The sequence below is a fragment of the Bos grunniens genome, chromosome 24 (genome assembly GCF_055505025.1).
Source record: "Bos grunniens cultivar Pamir isolate PY7600 chromosome 24, Bosgru_T2T1.0, whole genome shotgun sequence".
Classification (NCBI taxonomy): domain Eukaryota; kingdom Metazoa; phylum Chordata; class Mammalia; order Artiodactyla; family Bovidae; genus Bos; species Bos grunniens.
This window is the reverse complement of record NC_141188.1, coordinates 6,529,951-6,547,489: the sequence shown is the minus strand read 5'-3', so window position 1 is coordinate 6,547,489 and position 17,539 is coordinate 6,529,951.

The following is a 17,539-nucleotide window of genomic DNA, read 5'->3' as shown; positions in this document are numbered from 1 at the left end:
ATTAAATCAATAGTAATTCTCCTTAAATTGGTATTTTATTAAATATTTCTATCAGTAATCACAACAAGTTCTTGACATTTATATGTAAGATGCCATTCTTTGGTGCTCTAAGCTGATTTACATTTCTCCTGTTTGAGAGGAATTTATTTTATTTTAACTGGCTCTAACCTTTTTATGCAAATATTTTGAATATAGTGGAACACCCATACAGATACCGAGTTCTGTCCTAGCACTCATTGGATTTCACTGAAATTAACATCTTTTAGTCAAGACACAGTATCTGAATAATTAAACGTCATCCCAATCGACTTCCTTCTATAAAAGAAATTTTTCTTGGATACACAAATCCAAAATGCCTAAATTGTTAAATGTCATCCCAATCGACTTCCTTCTATAAAAGAAATTTTTCTTGGATACACAAATCCAAAATGCCTAAACTGAAGCTAAGTATTCACAGACTTACAATTTCAGAAGGATCACAGAAGAGCCTGGGAGGAGATGGAAGCTGGCTTTGAGGGTTCTTCTGCTATTTGTCTACTCATGCAGATCCTTACTGAGATAAAATCTAAATAGCAGTGACTCGATAGTGCCAATTATTTAAGCAGATCTAGGATCCATGTGGCTAGGAAATTAGTATTAGGTGTTAGATGTTACCTGGGAAATGAATTAACAATAAGTTAATTCATAGCTATTCAAGGTTTATCTGAAAATTGAGTCAGTCACACTTTTATTACTCTATGAGCTGTTTTTCAGTGTGATTTTTATACACCATGGTAAAAGAAACTGTAAAGATAATTTAAAATGCACTTAAGAACATATCAGTCAAAGAATAAGAAAGAAAAAGAAAGCTTGTAATGATTCATTCTTGTTACGGCTGTAAAAATGCCTAATTTAAAAAAAAAAAAAAGGTAAGATCTACCAGATATTCTGAAACAATGTGCAGAAGAAAGCCTTCAAAAAATAGAAGAGTATTCAATGATATGCATACATTAATGTAACTTAATTATACCCCAGTGAAATTTGAAACAGGACAGATGTGTTAGATTTATAGATAATTTACATTTTTTAATTTAGGTTTTAGAAAAGTATCATTATAGTAAGTTAGTTCTGTTAATGGACACTTATCGGGCATCGAAGTGACAAGTTAGTCAACCTTGCTGGCCAGGTTTTTTGTCACCTGTTACTGCATAATCTTTGAGGAAGTTTAATAATGTGGACTGTTCAATTCTAAAGCTATGAAATAAAAAATATTGTTACTATTCAGTTTTAGACAATTTACTTCTTTGCTGCATCTTAATGTTGGAAATACCCTGTAGCAAGATAAAGGTAACTCCTTGTTACTTAAAAAATAAGTGTTAAGGAAAAAAGAAAAACTCTTTACAGTGAATAATGTAAACCCCTCTCAGGTCATGTCCTACTCCACTCCTCCTTCTGGGCACAGTGTACGTCTCTACAGACCTCATTCCAGGCATTTACACTTAGAAATGGAAAGCTCAAAAATACGACTTAGAAAAGTTGTTTTTTATTTGCATAAATAAGCTAATATAGTTAATATATCTCTGAAATCTTCATTCTTCATCTAATACATTTTGGACTCTTTGGTCTTGCATACTAATCAACTCCATTGTATTGAATTTCATTGAAGTTTCTTAACCACAATTTATGAAACTATTGCTCTATTGATGGATATTTTTGCTACTAATGTTGTCTAAATGGCACAGACATCCTATGAGCATCTCTGTGTGCTTGTTAGTTAATGTTTCTGTAAGATGCTGTTCACAGATTTGTAATTGCTGAGCAAATTTTCATAAATACAACCAGCATGCTTTTCCAAAAGGCTTTCTGTAAAATTCAGTCCAAAAATAAATTTTGAATACAGCTTTTCCCCACATTTTTGCCGATATTTTATATGATGCATAAAACATGGGGCTTTTTAATTCCCCCATGTTCCTGGTTACTAGTGAGTTTCTAACTTCAGCTCATGGTTTATTAACCAGCAGTGAATTTAGTGAATTGACTTTTCATGAACTTTATCTAGTTTTCCTTTCACTGCCTTACTTTTTTTTCCTATTTATTTATGGGAACTATTTACAGGTTAAAGATATTAAACTTTTGTCTGAAAAACATTTTCAAAATCTGACAAGTGTTTAAAATTTTGAATATTTGTAATTCCAATATTTTAAACTTTCATTTAGTTATATTTTTGTGTATCACTCTTTTTCATCTCCTGATGTTGTTTTCTGATCTCAGTTGGGTGTGAAAAGAGTCGAGGACGATGTAAAACAGTTTCTGGAGCACATGGATGCTTAGGAGACACTGATGCAGAGAGCCTGTCCAGAGTTGGGTTTGACCAGAATCTGTCTTTGGGGCAAAACTGTCCTGATTGCAATTTGATCTAAGTTCCTTTGTAATCACAGCTGGCTTATTCAGAAGGATTGTCTTTCCTGGTATTATATAAGTCTAAGTATCAGTTCTCTGGGGTTTCCCATGTGGCTCAGTGGTAAAGAACCCACCTGCTAATGTGGGAGACAAAGGAGCCGTGTGTTTGGTCCCTGGGTTAGGAAGATCTCCTGGAGAAGGAAATGGCAACCCACTCCAGTATTCTTGCCTGGAGAATCCCATGGACAGAGGAGCCTGGTGGGCTACAGTCCACGGGGTCACAAAGGGTCAGACACCACACACACACACATACACACACACGTCAGTATGTCAATATGATTTCAGCTATATTATGGAAATAATTTTGTTGACACGTAAACTAATTTACTACAACATTATTTCTATAAGAAAATGAATTTTAAGTCACAAATAAATTCATAATAAAATTACATTTTGAATGCACTTTCATTGTGAGTTAATACTTAGAGAGATTAATGTAAATTAAGTACTTTTAAAAAACTAATAACTTCTTTGGCTCGACAATTTTATTTAGGGTTTTTGTCTTAACAGGGACAATAAGGTTGTTATAACTTTTTATCACCATCTAGTGGCAGAGCATATACTTCATAGAAGAAGATATCCTAGAGATTGAAAATTCAGACTAACCATGATAATAGTGATTTCATGACAGTCTGCTTTATTTTCTTTGAAATGAATTCTCCAAAATCAAGCACATACATATTCAGAAATGGAAATTAGGGCATGGTCATACTTCTGGTTTAGGCTTTTTTCCCCTGTTACCACAGAAAAGAAATGGCAGAGCACCAACAAATGCATTCCTTCTAATTTATTTTGCATTCACTGTCTATTGCACCTTAAATTTTAACATTTAAAGGAACTAAAAAAAAAAAAAGAAATGTTCTACTGAGCAGGTAAAAACTATTTCTGCTGTCTACTGGGCTTTGGAATTCTGATGGTAATTAAAAATCATTTTCTCCCATAGAGAAAACATGAGATCAACTTCATTTTAATCCAGTGTTTCCTTCCTAATAACATTGCTGGAAGCATTAGGAGCAAAGAAAAGAAACACAATACGCTGATAAGTTATACTAATAATTAAATTTCTAGTTTAAGAATGAAATACAAATGTTTTAAAGGTAGGATATTTTTCTTCATAAAATATGACCAAGCTAATTCAAAAGTGATGTTCTTATGTTGGCTTCTAATTTTGGAAACCAACATTTGTTCATCATCTTCAAATGCTAACTTCTTGATGCTCTTCTACTAACCTCATTATCTCATGAAAAATAGAGCATATTCACCCAGGTTTTGTTTGCTTTGGCTTTAATTTTGGGAGCTCTGTCTACAATTGTTGTTCTTCAGCCACCAAGTTGTGTCCAATTCTTTGAAATGTAAGTAGTATTCATTTTTTTGTTCATAATGACACGATTCTTCATCCTGTTCACCTTTACTTTAATCAGATAATGTTACATATTTTTAGTTTAACATTCAACAGATTAATGTTCATCAATTTAACGGTTTAACATTAAAATTGCTCTTTTTCTGCTAATGCAAAAACTTTCAAATTGTGTTGTAAAGTAATAAGTGACATTGAGAAGCTCTAATATTTTAGCCACCAGATTCAGGGAGCCGAATCACTGGAAAGGATCCTGATGCTGGGAAAGATTGAGAGCAAGAGGAAAAAGGGAGCGACAGAGGATGAGATGGTTGGATGACATCCCCTCCTCAGTGGCCATGAATCTGAGCAAATTCCAGGAGATAGTGAACGACAGGGGAGCCTGGCGGTGCTGCAGTCCATGGGGTTGCAAAGAGTCCGACACAGCTTAGTATCTGAACAGTGAACATTATCAAGACATCTTCCTCTTCAAAGAAGTCCAAAAGTAGGAAGTCATGGAGGCATCATTTTGTAGTTCTGTTAGAACACTGTGCTCTAGAGCTCCTGGAGTGGCACCCCTACGTGGGTCTTTGCTTTCTTCTCTATGGCAGAGGAAGTGCAAGCTGCTAAAATGACGTCACAGCAATGAGCCACGTGGAGAGCCTCGCACTGGGTGCAATCCGAAAGTTTTCTCCTTGCTCCTTGAGCAGCGTCCAGCACTGTCCTGGGAGTCAGGTGGCTCAACAGTGACAAATTCTGGAGCAAAACTTTGTAACATGGAAGAAATTGGCAGGTTTGGAAAGTCTTCTAGGAGTGACACCAAATTAACGAAGTAAATGTTCGCTGTGAATTGTTAATGACTCCTCGCTGAGACAGACACTTTGAGGTGAGGTTCAAACAGCGATTTCCAAAGTGGAATTTTATTAAACAGACCTAAGATGCAATTATGCTAACGTTATAATTATTCTACCTGCTAAATCACTTTCAAATATAAATACAATATAGTCATCGGTCAGAATCATATTCATAAATCACAGGACCCAGCAGGTTCCATAGATAAATGTGCACTGCAATAAGGAAAAAGTGCTGTGAAAGTAAAATAAATTTCATGGTGTAGCCAGTAAATGCATTACAGACTCGGTTGAAAAGGAGAATTGTCACAGCAAACTCATTATATAGACTCTAGGCAAGGACTTGGCATAATAACACTATGAATTTGGGAGAAAAGTGAAATCATAAGGCAAAATTTTTGCCTTATTCTATCGAGTTAAGGGTGATGCCTCAAAAGACTAAAATCTATTTGATAGCATTTTCTACATGCCTTCCTGCCTTGATAAAACACATTTTAGGTGCTCAGTTCAGTTCAGTTCAGTCGCTCAGTCATGTCCGACTCTTTGCGACCCCATGAATCGCAGCACGCCAGGCCTCCCTGTCCATCACCAACTCCTGGAGTTCACTCAGAGTCACGTCCATCGAGTCAGTGATGCCATCTAGCCATCTCATCCTCTGTCGTCCCTTTCTTCTCCTGCCCCCAATCCCTCCCAGCATCTGGGTCTTTTCCAATGAGTCAACTCTTCGCATGAGGTGGCCAAACTACTGGAGTTTGAGCTTTAGCATCATTCCTTCCAAAGAAATCGCAGGGCTGATCTCCTTCAGAATGGACTGGTTGGATCTCCTTGCAGTCCAAGGGATTCTCAAGAGTCTTCTCCAACACCACAGTTCAAAAGCATCAATTCTTCAGTGCTCAGCCTTCTTCACAGTCCAACTCTCACATCCATACATGACCACAGGAAAAACCATTTAGGTGCTCAGTCCTGTCCAACTCTTTGCAACCCCACGGATTGCAGCCTGCCAGGCTCCTCTGGAGTATGTTGCTGTGCCCTCCTCCAGGGAATCTTCTGGACCCAGGGACTGAACCTGTGTCTCCCAGGTCTCCTACATTGGCAGGTGGATTCCTTACTGTTGAACCATCAGGGAAGCCCCTTGAATGTTATATAGGGCAATAAAACAGCTAAGATGATGAGCAGAGTTCTTTCTGATGTGGTGAGATTTGAGCTGAAAGGTGGAGACACTTTTTTTTTCTTTTCAGGCCATGATCCACAGCATTTGGGATTTCTGTTCCTCAACCAGGGATTAAACCTGGGACCCCTGCAGTGGAAGCACACAGTCTTAACCACTGGACCACCAGGAAAGTTCCAATATCCATTTAAAAAAAAATGCTTTGAATTATGCTTTGAAACCATGAAAGCTGAACCTTAGTATTGGTTTAACTTTTTTGACGAACTTGATAAGAAAATTCAGTTAAACATCATAGATTTAAAATACTAATTTTAAACACTTGTAAAGATATGTTTTCCAAAAAAATCAGTTCATTCTAAATGATTATTTTATTATAAAATGTATAATTATTTTATTGATATGACAAATTTATATCATGTACCTAGTGCATACATCAGAAGTCATTGCTTCAGCTCGACAGTTCACAAAGAAAATAAAACTACTAATAGGAAAAGTCACAGAATCAAAAGAATATTGCTTTAGTTAATTATTCAGAAACTCAACCCCAACCATTCCCCAGCACGCCTTATATGCTCTCATTCTTTATTTTCCTTTATAATAATCATCACCCTCAAATACCTTGTATAATCTAAATGTTTTATTTGCTTTCTATCCCTGCTTAAAAATTCAGGGTTAATGAGAACTGGAATTTCTGCTTCTTTTATTCAATGCTATTACTTATGTAATAGATAATAGTATTAATTAGGTAGGTTCTGTGAAGACCTACAAGACCTTCTAGAACTAACACCCAAAAAAGATGTTCTCTTCAACATAGGGAACTGGAATGCAAAAGTAGGAAGTCAAGAAACACCTGGAGTAAGAGGCAAATTTGGCCTTGGAGTACAGAATGGAGCAGGTCAAAGGCCAACAAAGTTTTGCCAAGAGAACACACTGATCAGAGCAAACACCCTCTTCCAACAACACAGGACAAGACTCTACATGTGGACATGACCAGATGGTCAATACCAAAATCAGATTGAGTATAGTCTTGCAACCAAAGATGGAGACGCTATATACAGTCAGCAAAAACAAGACTGGGAGCTGACTGTAGCTCAGATCATGAACTCCTTACTGCCAAATTCAGTTTGAAATTGAAGAAAGTAGGGAAAACCAGCAGACCATTCAGGTAAGACCTAAATCAAATCCCTTACTATTATAGAGCAGAAGTGACAAATAGATTCAAAGCATTAGATTTGATAGACAGAGTGCCTGAAGAACTATGGATGGAGGTCCATGACATTGCACAGTAGGCAGTGATCAAAACCATCCCCAAGAAAAAGAAATGCAAAAAGGCAAAACATTTGTCTGAGGAGGCCTTACAAATAGCTATGAAAAGAAGAGAAGCAAAAGGCAAAGGAGAAACAGAGAGAATACCCATTTGAATGCAGAGTTCCAAAGAATAGCAAGGAGAGATAAGAAAGCCTTTCTCCATGATCAGTGCAAAGAAATAGAGGAAAACAACAGACTGGGAAAGACTAGAGATGTCTTCAGGAAAATTAGAAATATCAAGGGAACTTTTCATGCAAAGATGGGTTCAATAAAGGACAGAACTGGTATGGACCTAACAGAAGTAGAAGATATTAAGAAGAGGTGGCAAGAATACATAGAAGAACTATACAAAAAAGATCATGACCCAGATAATCACGATGGTGTTATCACTCACCTAGAGCCAGACATCCTGGAATGCAAAGTCAAGTGAGCTTTAAAAAGCATCATTATGGGGGAGGAGCCAAGATGGCGGAGGAGTAGGACGGGGAGAACACTTTCTCCCCCACAAATTCATCAAAAGAGCATTTAAACGTCGAGTAAATTCCACAAAACAACTTCTGAATGCCGGCAGAGGACATCAGGCACCCAGAAAAGCAACCCAACTCTTCGAAAGGAGGTAGGAAAAAATATTAAAAACAAAAAAAAAGAGACAAAAGAGGGAGGGACGGAGTTCCATCCTGGGAAGGGAATCTTAAAAAGAGAGAAGTTTACAAACACCAGGAAACCTTCTCACTGCCGAATCTGTGCTGAGCTTTGGAAGCACAGAGGGCAACATAACAGGGAGAAAAAATAAATAAACAATTAAAACTCGCAGATTGCGAGCCCTACGGTAACTCCCCCAGCGGAGAAGCAGCGCAGACGCCTGCATCCGCCATTAGCAAGCCGGGGCTGGGCAGGGAGGCGCGGCGCGGGCTGCATCACTGAGAGTAAGAATCTGGCCTGAATACCCTGAGCGCTATCTGAGCGAAATAATTTGGGCTAGCAAACCAGACTGTGGGATATCTGCCACGCGAAAAGCCAGCCCTAACCTAAGACCGCCAGGCCCGCGCACGGAACAAAGGACTGAACAGAGATAGCCGGCTGCAGATCTTCCTCCTCCGGTGACAGGCAGCCAGAGCCGGAAGGGGGCAATCGCAGCCCCAGAGAGACATTATCTATAAAACTGTAAACAGGCTTCTTTGCTAACTAAAACTTCTTGGGGGTCTGGACGGTCAACATCTGCCTGAGAAGGTGCGCCAGTTTTACACCCAGATAACTGAGTGGCAGGGAGGCGATAAGTCGCAGCATTGGCACTCGCCAAACACCTCATCACCTGAGCTGCTCGGACCTGGGAAGAGCACAAAACGCAGGCCCAACTGAGTCTGCGCCTCTGAGGACTACCCGAGTGCTTGAAGCTGAGCGGCTTGACCTGGGAGGTGCATGCAGCCCAGGGCCAGCCTCGGATGGTTCCCGGCGGAACAACCTAGAGTCCGAGCAGTGTGGACAGGGAGGCTACACGCGCCGTGAGCGGGGGCAGACCCAGGGTGGCTGAGGCACTGCGAGCCCACGCCAGTGTTATTTGTTTGCAGCATCCCTCCCTCCCTCCCCACAGCGTGACTGAACAAGTAAGCCTAAAAAAAAAAAAAAAAGTGTCCTCCACCATGCCCTTTGTGTCAGGGCGGAAACCAGATACTGAAGAGACTAGCAAACAGAAGAAGATATAACAGAGGGAAACGCCTTGGAAGCTACAGGCAATAGATCAAAACCCTGTGGTTACTACGGACTACATAGGAAGGGGCCTATAGATCTTGAGAAATATAAATCTGACCAAAGAACTAGCCAAAAATGAACTGAACCCACAACACCCACAAAAAAACCCAAAAAAGTCCTAGATATATTTTTATAATTTTTACGATCATTCTTTCTTTTTTTTTTTAATTAAAAAAAATTTTTTTAAGTCCTCTATTGTTCCTTTAATTTTCACTTTTATAACCTATTACTTTGCAAAAAAAAAAAAAAAACCCTATTCTTTTCTTCTTCAGCAAACTTCATATATATATATATTTTATAATTTTTTGACCTTGTTTTTTTTTTGTTTTTGTTTTTTTCTTCTTTTCTTTAACATTGTATTTTTGAAATTCCAAACTCTACTCTAGATTTTTAATTTTCGCTTTTTGGTATATGTTATAAATTTTGTACCTATAGTTTTTTTTTATATAATTTCTGTGACTTTTTTTTTTCTTTCTTCTTCTCTGATTCTTTCTCTTCTTCTTTTATATAACACTGTGTATCTGAAATTCCAAACTTTACTCTAGATTTTTAATTTATGCTTTTTGGTATTTGATATCAATTTTGTACCTGTATTTTCTTTATAATTTTTGTGACATTGTTCGTATTTGTTTGTTTTCTCTCTTTATTTTTCATCTTCTTCTTTTTTTTTTTTTTTTAACATCGTATTTTTGAAATTCCAAATTCTACTCTAGATTTTTAATTTTTGCTTTCTGGTCTTAGTTATCAATTTTGTACCTGTACTTTCTTTATAATTTTCGCGACCTTGTTTGTTTTTGTTTGTTCATTTTTTCTCTCTTTCTTTTCCTTCTTCTTTTCTTTAACATCGTATTTTTGAAATTCCAAACTCTACTCTAGATTTTTAATTTTTGCTTTCAGGTATTAGTTATCAATTTTGTACCTGTACTTTCTTTATAATTTCGCGACCTTGTTTGTTTTTGTTTGTTCGTTTCTTCTCTCTTTCTTTTCCTTCTTCTTTTCTTTAACATCGTATTTTTGAAATTCCAAACTCTACTCTAGATTTTTAATTTTTGCTTTTATGTATTTGTTACCAATTTTGTACCTTTAAGGACCCAATCTTTAGGACCCATTTTTCACTAGGGAGTGAGATTACTGGCTTGACTGCTCTCTCTCCCTTTGGACTCTCCTTTTTCTCCACCAGGTCGCCTGTGTCTCCTCCCTAACCCCTCTCTACTCTACCCAACTCTGTGAATTTCTGTATGTTCCAGACAGTAGAGAACACTTAGGGAACTGATTACTGGCTGGATCTGTCTCCCTCCTTTTCATTCCCCTCTTTTATCCTGGCCACCTCTGTTATCTTCCTCCTTCTTCTCTTCTCTGTATAACTCCGTGAACATCTCTGAGTGGTCCAGTTGTGGAGTGCACATAAGGAAGTGACTACTGGCTAGCCCACTCTCTCCACTATTGATTCACCTCATCTCATTTGGGTCACCTCTAACTCCATCCTCCCTCTTCTCTTCTCCATGTAACCCTGTGAACCTCTCTGAGTGACCCTCACTGTAGAGAAACTTTTCATCTTTAATGTAGATGTTTTATTGATGGTGCTGTATAGAAGGAGAAGTTTTGAAACTACTGTAAAAATAAGACCAATAACCGGAAGCAGGAGACTTAAGTCCAAACCCTGACTCCAGGGAACTCCTGACTCCAAGGAACATTAATTGATAGGAGCTCATCAAATGCCCCCATACCGACACTGAAACCAAGCACCACACAAGGGCCAATAAGTTCCAGGGCAAGACATACCAAGCAAATTCTCCAGCAACAAAGGAACACAGCCCTGAGCTTCAAGATACAGGCTGCCCAAAGTCACCCCAAAATTATAGACATCTCATAACTCATTACTGGACATTTCATTGCACTCCAGAGAGAAGAAATACAGCTCCACCCACCAGAACACCGACACAAGCTTCCCTAACCAGGAAACCTTGACAAGCCACCTGTACAAACCCACACACAGTGAGGAAACACCACAATAAAGAGAACTCCACAAACTGCCAGAATACAGAAAGGACACCCCAAACTCAGGAATTTAAACAAGATGAAGAGACAGAGGAATACTCAGCAGATAAAGGAACATGATAAATGCCCACCAAACCAAACAAAAGAGGAAGAGATAGGGAATCTACCTGATAAAGAATTCCGAATAATGATAGTGAAATTGATCCAAAATCTTGAAACTAAAATGGAATCACAGATAAATAGCCTGGAGACAAGGATTGAGAAGATGCAAGAAAGGTTTAACAAGGACCTAGAAGAAATAAAAAAGAGTCAATATATAATGAATAATGCAATAAGTGAAATTAAAAACACTCTGGAGGCAACAAATAGTAGAATAACAGAGGCAGAAGACAGGATTAGTGAATTAGAAGATAGAATGGTAGAAATAAATGAATCAGAGAGGATAAAAGAAAAACGAATTAAAAGAAATGAGGACAATCTCAGAGACCTTCAGGACAATATTAAACACTACAACATTCGAATCATAGGGGTTCCAGAAGAAGAAGACAAAAAGAAAGACCATGAGAAAATACTTGAGGAGATAATAGTGGAAAACTTCCCTAAAATGGGGAAGGAAATAATCACCCAAGTACAAGAAACCCAGAGAGTCCCAAGGATAAACAGGATAAACCCAAGGCGAAACACCCCAAGACACATATTAATCAAATTAACAAAGATCAAACACAAAGAACAAATATTAAAAGCAGCAAGGGAAAAACAACAAATAACACACAAGGGAATTCCCATAAGGATAACAGCTGATCTTTCAATAGAAACTCTTCAAGCCAGGAGGGAATGGCAAGACATACTTAAAATGATGAAAGAAAATAACCTACAGCCCAGATTATTGTACCCAGCAAGGATCTCATTCAAGTATGAAGGAGAAATCAAAAGCTTTTCAGACAAGCAAAAGCTCAGAGAATTCTGCACCACCAAACCAGCTCTCCAACAAATACTAAAGGATATTCTCTAGACAGGAAACACAGAAAGGGTGTATAAACTCGAACCCAAAACAACAAAGTAAATGGCAACGGGATCATACTTATCAATAATTACCTTAAACGTAAATGGGTTGAATGCCCCAACCAAAAGACAAAGACTGGCTGAATGGATACAAAAACAAGACCCCTACATATGTTGTCTACAAGAGACCCACCTCAAAACAGGGGACACATACAGACTGAAAGTGAAGGGCTGGAAAAAGATTTTCCATGCAAATAGGGACCAAAAGAAAGCAGGAGTAGCAATACTCATATCAGATAAAATAGACTTTAAAACAAAGGCTGTGAAGAGAGACAAAGAAGGTCACTACATAATGATCAAAGGATCAATCCAAGAAGAAGATATAACAATTATAAATATATATGCACCCAACACGGGAGCACCACAGTACGTAAGACAAATGCTAACAAGTATGAAAGGAGAAATTGACAATAACACAATAATAGTGGGAGACTTTAATACCCCACTTACACCTATGGATAGATCAACTAAACAGAAAATTAACAAGGAAACACAAACTTTAAACGATACAATAGATCAGTTAGACCTAATTGATATCTATAGGACATTTCATCCCAAAACAATGAATTTCACCTTTTTCTCAAGCGCACATGGAACCTTCTCCAGGATAGATCACATCCTGGGACATATAGCTAGTCTTGGTAAATTCAAAAAAATAGAAATCATTCCAAGCATCTTTTCTGACCACAATGCAGTAAGATTAGATCTCAATTACAGGAGAAAAACTATTAAAAATTCCAACATATGGAGGCTGAACAACACACTGCTGAATAACCAACAAATCACAGAAGAAATCAAAAAAGAAATCAAAATTTGCATAGAAACGAATGAAAATGAAAACACAACAACCCAAAACCTGTGGGACACGGTAAAAGCAGTCCTAAGGGGAAAGTTCATAGCAATACAGGCACACCTCAAGAAACAAGAAAAAAGTCAAATAAATAACCTAACTCTACACCTAAAGCAACTAGAAAAGGAAGAAATGAAGAACCCCAGGGGTAGTAGAAGGAAAGAAATCTTAAAAATTAGAGCAGAAATAAATGCAAAAGAAACAAAAGAGACCATAGCAAAAATCAACAAAACCAAAAGCTGGTTCTTTGAATAGGATAAATAAAATTGACAAACCATTAGCCAGACTCATCAAGAAACAAAGGGAGAAAAATCAAATCAACAAAATTAGGAATGAAAATGGAGAGATCACAACAGACAGCACAGAAATACAAAGGATCATAAGAGACTACTATCAACAATTATATGCCAATAAAATGGACAACGTGGAAGAAGTGGACAAATTCTTAGAAAAGTACAACTTTCCAAAACTGGACCAGGAAGAAATAGAAAATCTTAACAGACCCATCACAAGCATGGAAATTGAAACTGTAATCAAAAATCTTCCAGCAAACAAAAGCCCCGGTCCAGATGGCTTCACAGCTGAATTCTACCAAAAATTTAGAGAAGAGATAACACCTATCCTGCTCAAACTCTTCCAGAAAATTGCAGAGGAAGGTAAACTTCCAAACTCATTCTATGAGGCCACCATCACCCTAATACCAAAACCTGACAAAGATCCCACAAAAAAAGAAAACTACAGGCCAATATCACTGATGAACATAGATGCAAAAATCCTAAACAAAATTCTAGCAATCAGAATCCAACAACACATTAAAAAGATCATACACCATGATCAAGTGGGCTTTATCCCAGGGATGCAAGGATTCTTCAATATCTGCAAATCAATCAATGTAATACACCACATTAACAAATTGAAAAACAAAAACCATATGATTATCTCAATAGATGCAGAGAAAGCCTTTGACAAAATTCAACATCCATTTATGATAAAAACTCTCCAGAAAGCAGGAATAGAAGGAACATGCCTCAACATAATAAAAGCTATATATGACAAACCCACAGCAAACATTATCCTCAATGGTGAAAAATTGAAAGCATTTCCTCTAAAGTCAGGAACAAGACAAGGGTGCCCACTTTCACCATTACTATTCAACATAGTTTTGGAAGTTTTGGCCACAGCAATCAGAGCAGAAAAAGAAATAAAAGGAATCCAAATTGGAAAAGAAGAAGGAAAACTCTCACTATTTGCAGATTACATGATCCTCTACATAGAAAACCCTAAAGATTCCACCAGAAAATTACTAGAACTAATCAATGACTATAGTAAAGTTGCAGGATATAAAATCAACACACAGAAATCCCTTGCATTCCTATACACTAATAATGAGAAAACAGAAAGAGAAATTAAAGAAACAATTCCATTCACCATTGCAACGGAAAGAATAAAATACTTAGGAATATATCTACCTAAAGAAACTAAAGACCTATATATAGAAAACTATAAAACACTGGTGAACGAAATCAAAGAGGACACTAATAGATGGAGAAATATACCATGTTCATGGATTGGAAGAATCAATATAGTGAAAATGAGTATACTACCCAAAGCAATTTATAGATTCAATGCAATCCCTATCAAGCTACCAACAGTATTCTTCACAGAGCTAGAACAAATAATTTCACAATTTGTATGGAAATACAAAAAACCTCGAATAGCCAAAGCGATCTTGAGAAAGAAGAATGGAACTGGAGGAATCAACCTACCTGACTTCAGGCTCTATTACAAAGCCACAGTTATCAAGACAGTATGGTACTGGCACAAAGACAGAAATATTGATCAATGGAATAAAATAGAAAGCCCAGAGATAAATCCACGCACATATGGACACCTTATCTTTGACAAAGGAGGCAAGAATATACAATGGATTAAAGACAATCTCTTTAACAAGTGGTGCTGGGAAATCTGGTCAACCACTTGTAAAAGAATGAAACTGGACCACTTTCTTTCTTTTTTTTTTTTTTTCTCTCTTTTTTTTTAAATTTTTTATAACTTTAAAAATCATGTGTTCCCCATCCTGAACCCTCCTCCCTCCTCCCTCTCCACACCATCCCTCTGGGTCGTCCCAGTGCACCAGCCCCAAGCATCCAGCATCGTGCATTGAACCTGGATTGGCATCTCGTTTCATACATGACGTTTCACATATTTCAATGCCATTCTCCCAAATCTTCCCACCCTCTCCCTCTCCCACAGAGTCCATAAGACTGTTCTATACATCAGTGTCTCTTTTGCTGTCTCGTATACAGGGTTATCGTTACCATCTTTCTAAATTCCATATATATGCGTTAGTATACTGTATTGGTGTTTTTCCTTCTGGCTTACTTCACTCTGTATAATAGGCTCCGGTTTCATCCACCTCATTAGAACTGATTCAAATGTATTCTTTTTAATGGCTGAGTAATACTCCATTGTGTATATGTACCACAGCTTTCTTATCCATTCATCTGCTGATGGACATCTAGGTTTCTTCCATGTCCTGGCTATTATAAACCGTGCTGCGACGAACATTGGGGTACATGTGTCTCTTTCCCTTCTGGTTTCCTCAGTGTGTATGCCCAGCAGTGGGATTGCTGGATCATAAGGCAGTTCTATTTCCAGTTTTTTAAGGAATCTCCACACTGTTCTCCATAGTGGCTGTACTAGTTTGCATTCCCACCAACAGTGTAAGAGGGTTCCCTTTTCTCCACACCCTCTCCAGCATTTATTATTTGTAGACTTTTGGATCGCAGCCATTCTGACTGGTGTGAAATGGTACCTCATAGTGGTTTTGATTTGCATTTCTCTGATAATGAGTGATGTTGAGCATCTTTTCATGTGTTTATTAGCCATCTGTATGTCTTCTTTGGAGAAATGTCTATTTAGATCTTTGGCCCATTTTTTGATTGGGTCGTTTATTTTTCTGGAGTTGAGCTGTAGGAGTTGCTTGTATATTTTTGAGATTAGTTCTTTGTCAGTTGCTTCATTTGCTATTATTTTCTCCCATTCTGAAGGTTGTCTTTTCACCTTGCTAATAGTTTCCTTTGATGTGCAGAAGCTTTTAAGTTTAATTAGGTCCCATTTGTTTATTTTTACTTTTATTTCTAATATTCTGGGAGGTGGGTCATAGAGGATCCTGCTGTGATGTATGTCAGAGAGTGTTTTGCCTATGTTCTCCTCTAGGAGTTTTATAGTTTCTGGTCTTACGTTGAGATCTTTAATCCATTTTGAGTGTATTTTTGTATATGGTGTTAGAAAGTGTTCTAGTTTCATTCTTTTACAAGTGGTTGACCAGATTTCCCAGCACCACTTGTTAAAGAGATTGTCTTTAATCCATTGTATATTCTTGCCTCCTTTGTCAAAGATAAGGTGTCCATATGTGCGTGGATTTATCTCTGGGCTTTCTATTTTATTCCATTGATCAATATTTCTGTCTTTGTGCCAGTACCATACTGTCTTGATAACTGTGGCTTTGTAGTAGAGCCTGAAGTCAGGTAGGTTGATTCCTCCAGTTCCATTCTTCTTTCTCAAGATCGCTTTGGCTATTCGAGGTTTTTTGTATTTCCATACAAATTGCGAAATTATTTGTTCTAGCTCTGTGAAGAATACTGTTGGTAGCTTGATAGGGATTGCATTGAATCTATAAATTGCTTTGGGTAGTATACTCATTTTCACTATATTGATTCTTCCAATCCATGAACATGGTATATTTCTCCATCTGTTAGTGTCCTCTTTGATTTCGTTCACCAGTGTTTTATAGTTTTCTATATATAGGTCTTTAGTTTCTTTAGGTAGATATATTCCTAAGTATTTTATTCTTTCCGTTGCAATGGTGAATGGAATTGTTTCCTTAATTTCTCTTTCTGTTTTCTCATTATTAGTGTATAGGAATGCAAGGGATTTCTGTGTGTTGATTTTATATCCTGCAACTTTACTATAATCATTGATTAGTTCTAGTAATTTTCTGGTGGAGTCTTTAGGGTTTTCTATGTAGAGGATCATGTAATCTGCAAATAGTGAGAGTTTTCCTTCTTCTTTTCCAATTTGGATTCCTTTTATTTCTTTTTCTGCTCTGGTTGCTGTGGCCAAAACTTCCAAAACTATGTTGAATAGTAATGGTGAAAGTGGGCACCCTTGTCTTGTTCCTGACTTTAGAGGAAATGCTTTCCATTTTTCACCATTGAGGATAATGTTTGCTGTGGGTTTGTCATATATAGCTTTTATTATGTTGAGGCATGTTCCTTCTATTCCTGCTTTCTGGAGAGTTTTTATCATAAATGGGTGTTGAATTTTGTCAAAGGCTTTCTCTGCATCTATTGAGATAATCATATGGTTTTTGTTTTTCAATTTGTTAATGTGGTGTATTACATTGATTGATTTGCAGATATTGAAGAATCCTTGCATCCCTGGGATAAAGCCCACTTGATCATGGTGTATGATCTTTTTAATGTGTTGTTGGATTCTGATTGCTAGAATTTTGTTTAGGATTTTTGCATCTATGTTCATCAGTGATATTGGCCTGTAGTTTTCTTTTTTTGTGGGATCTTTGTCAGGTTTTGGTATTAGGGTGATGGTGGCCTCATAGAATGAGTTTGGAAGTTTACCTTCCTCTGCAATTTTCTGGAAGAGTTTGAGCAGGATAGGTGTTATCTCTTCTCTAAATTTTTGGTAGAATTCAGCTGTGAAGCCGTCTGGACCTGGGCTTTTGTTTGCTGGAAGATTTTTGATTACAGTTTCAATTC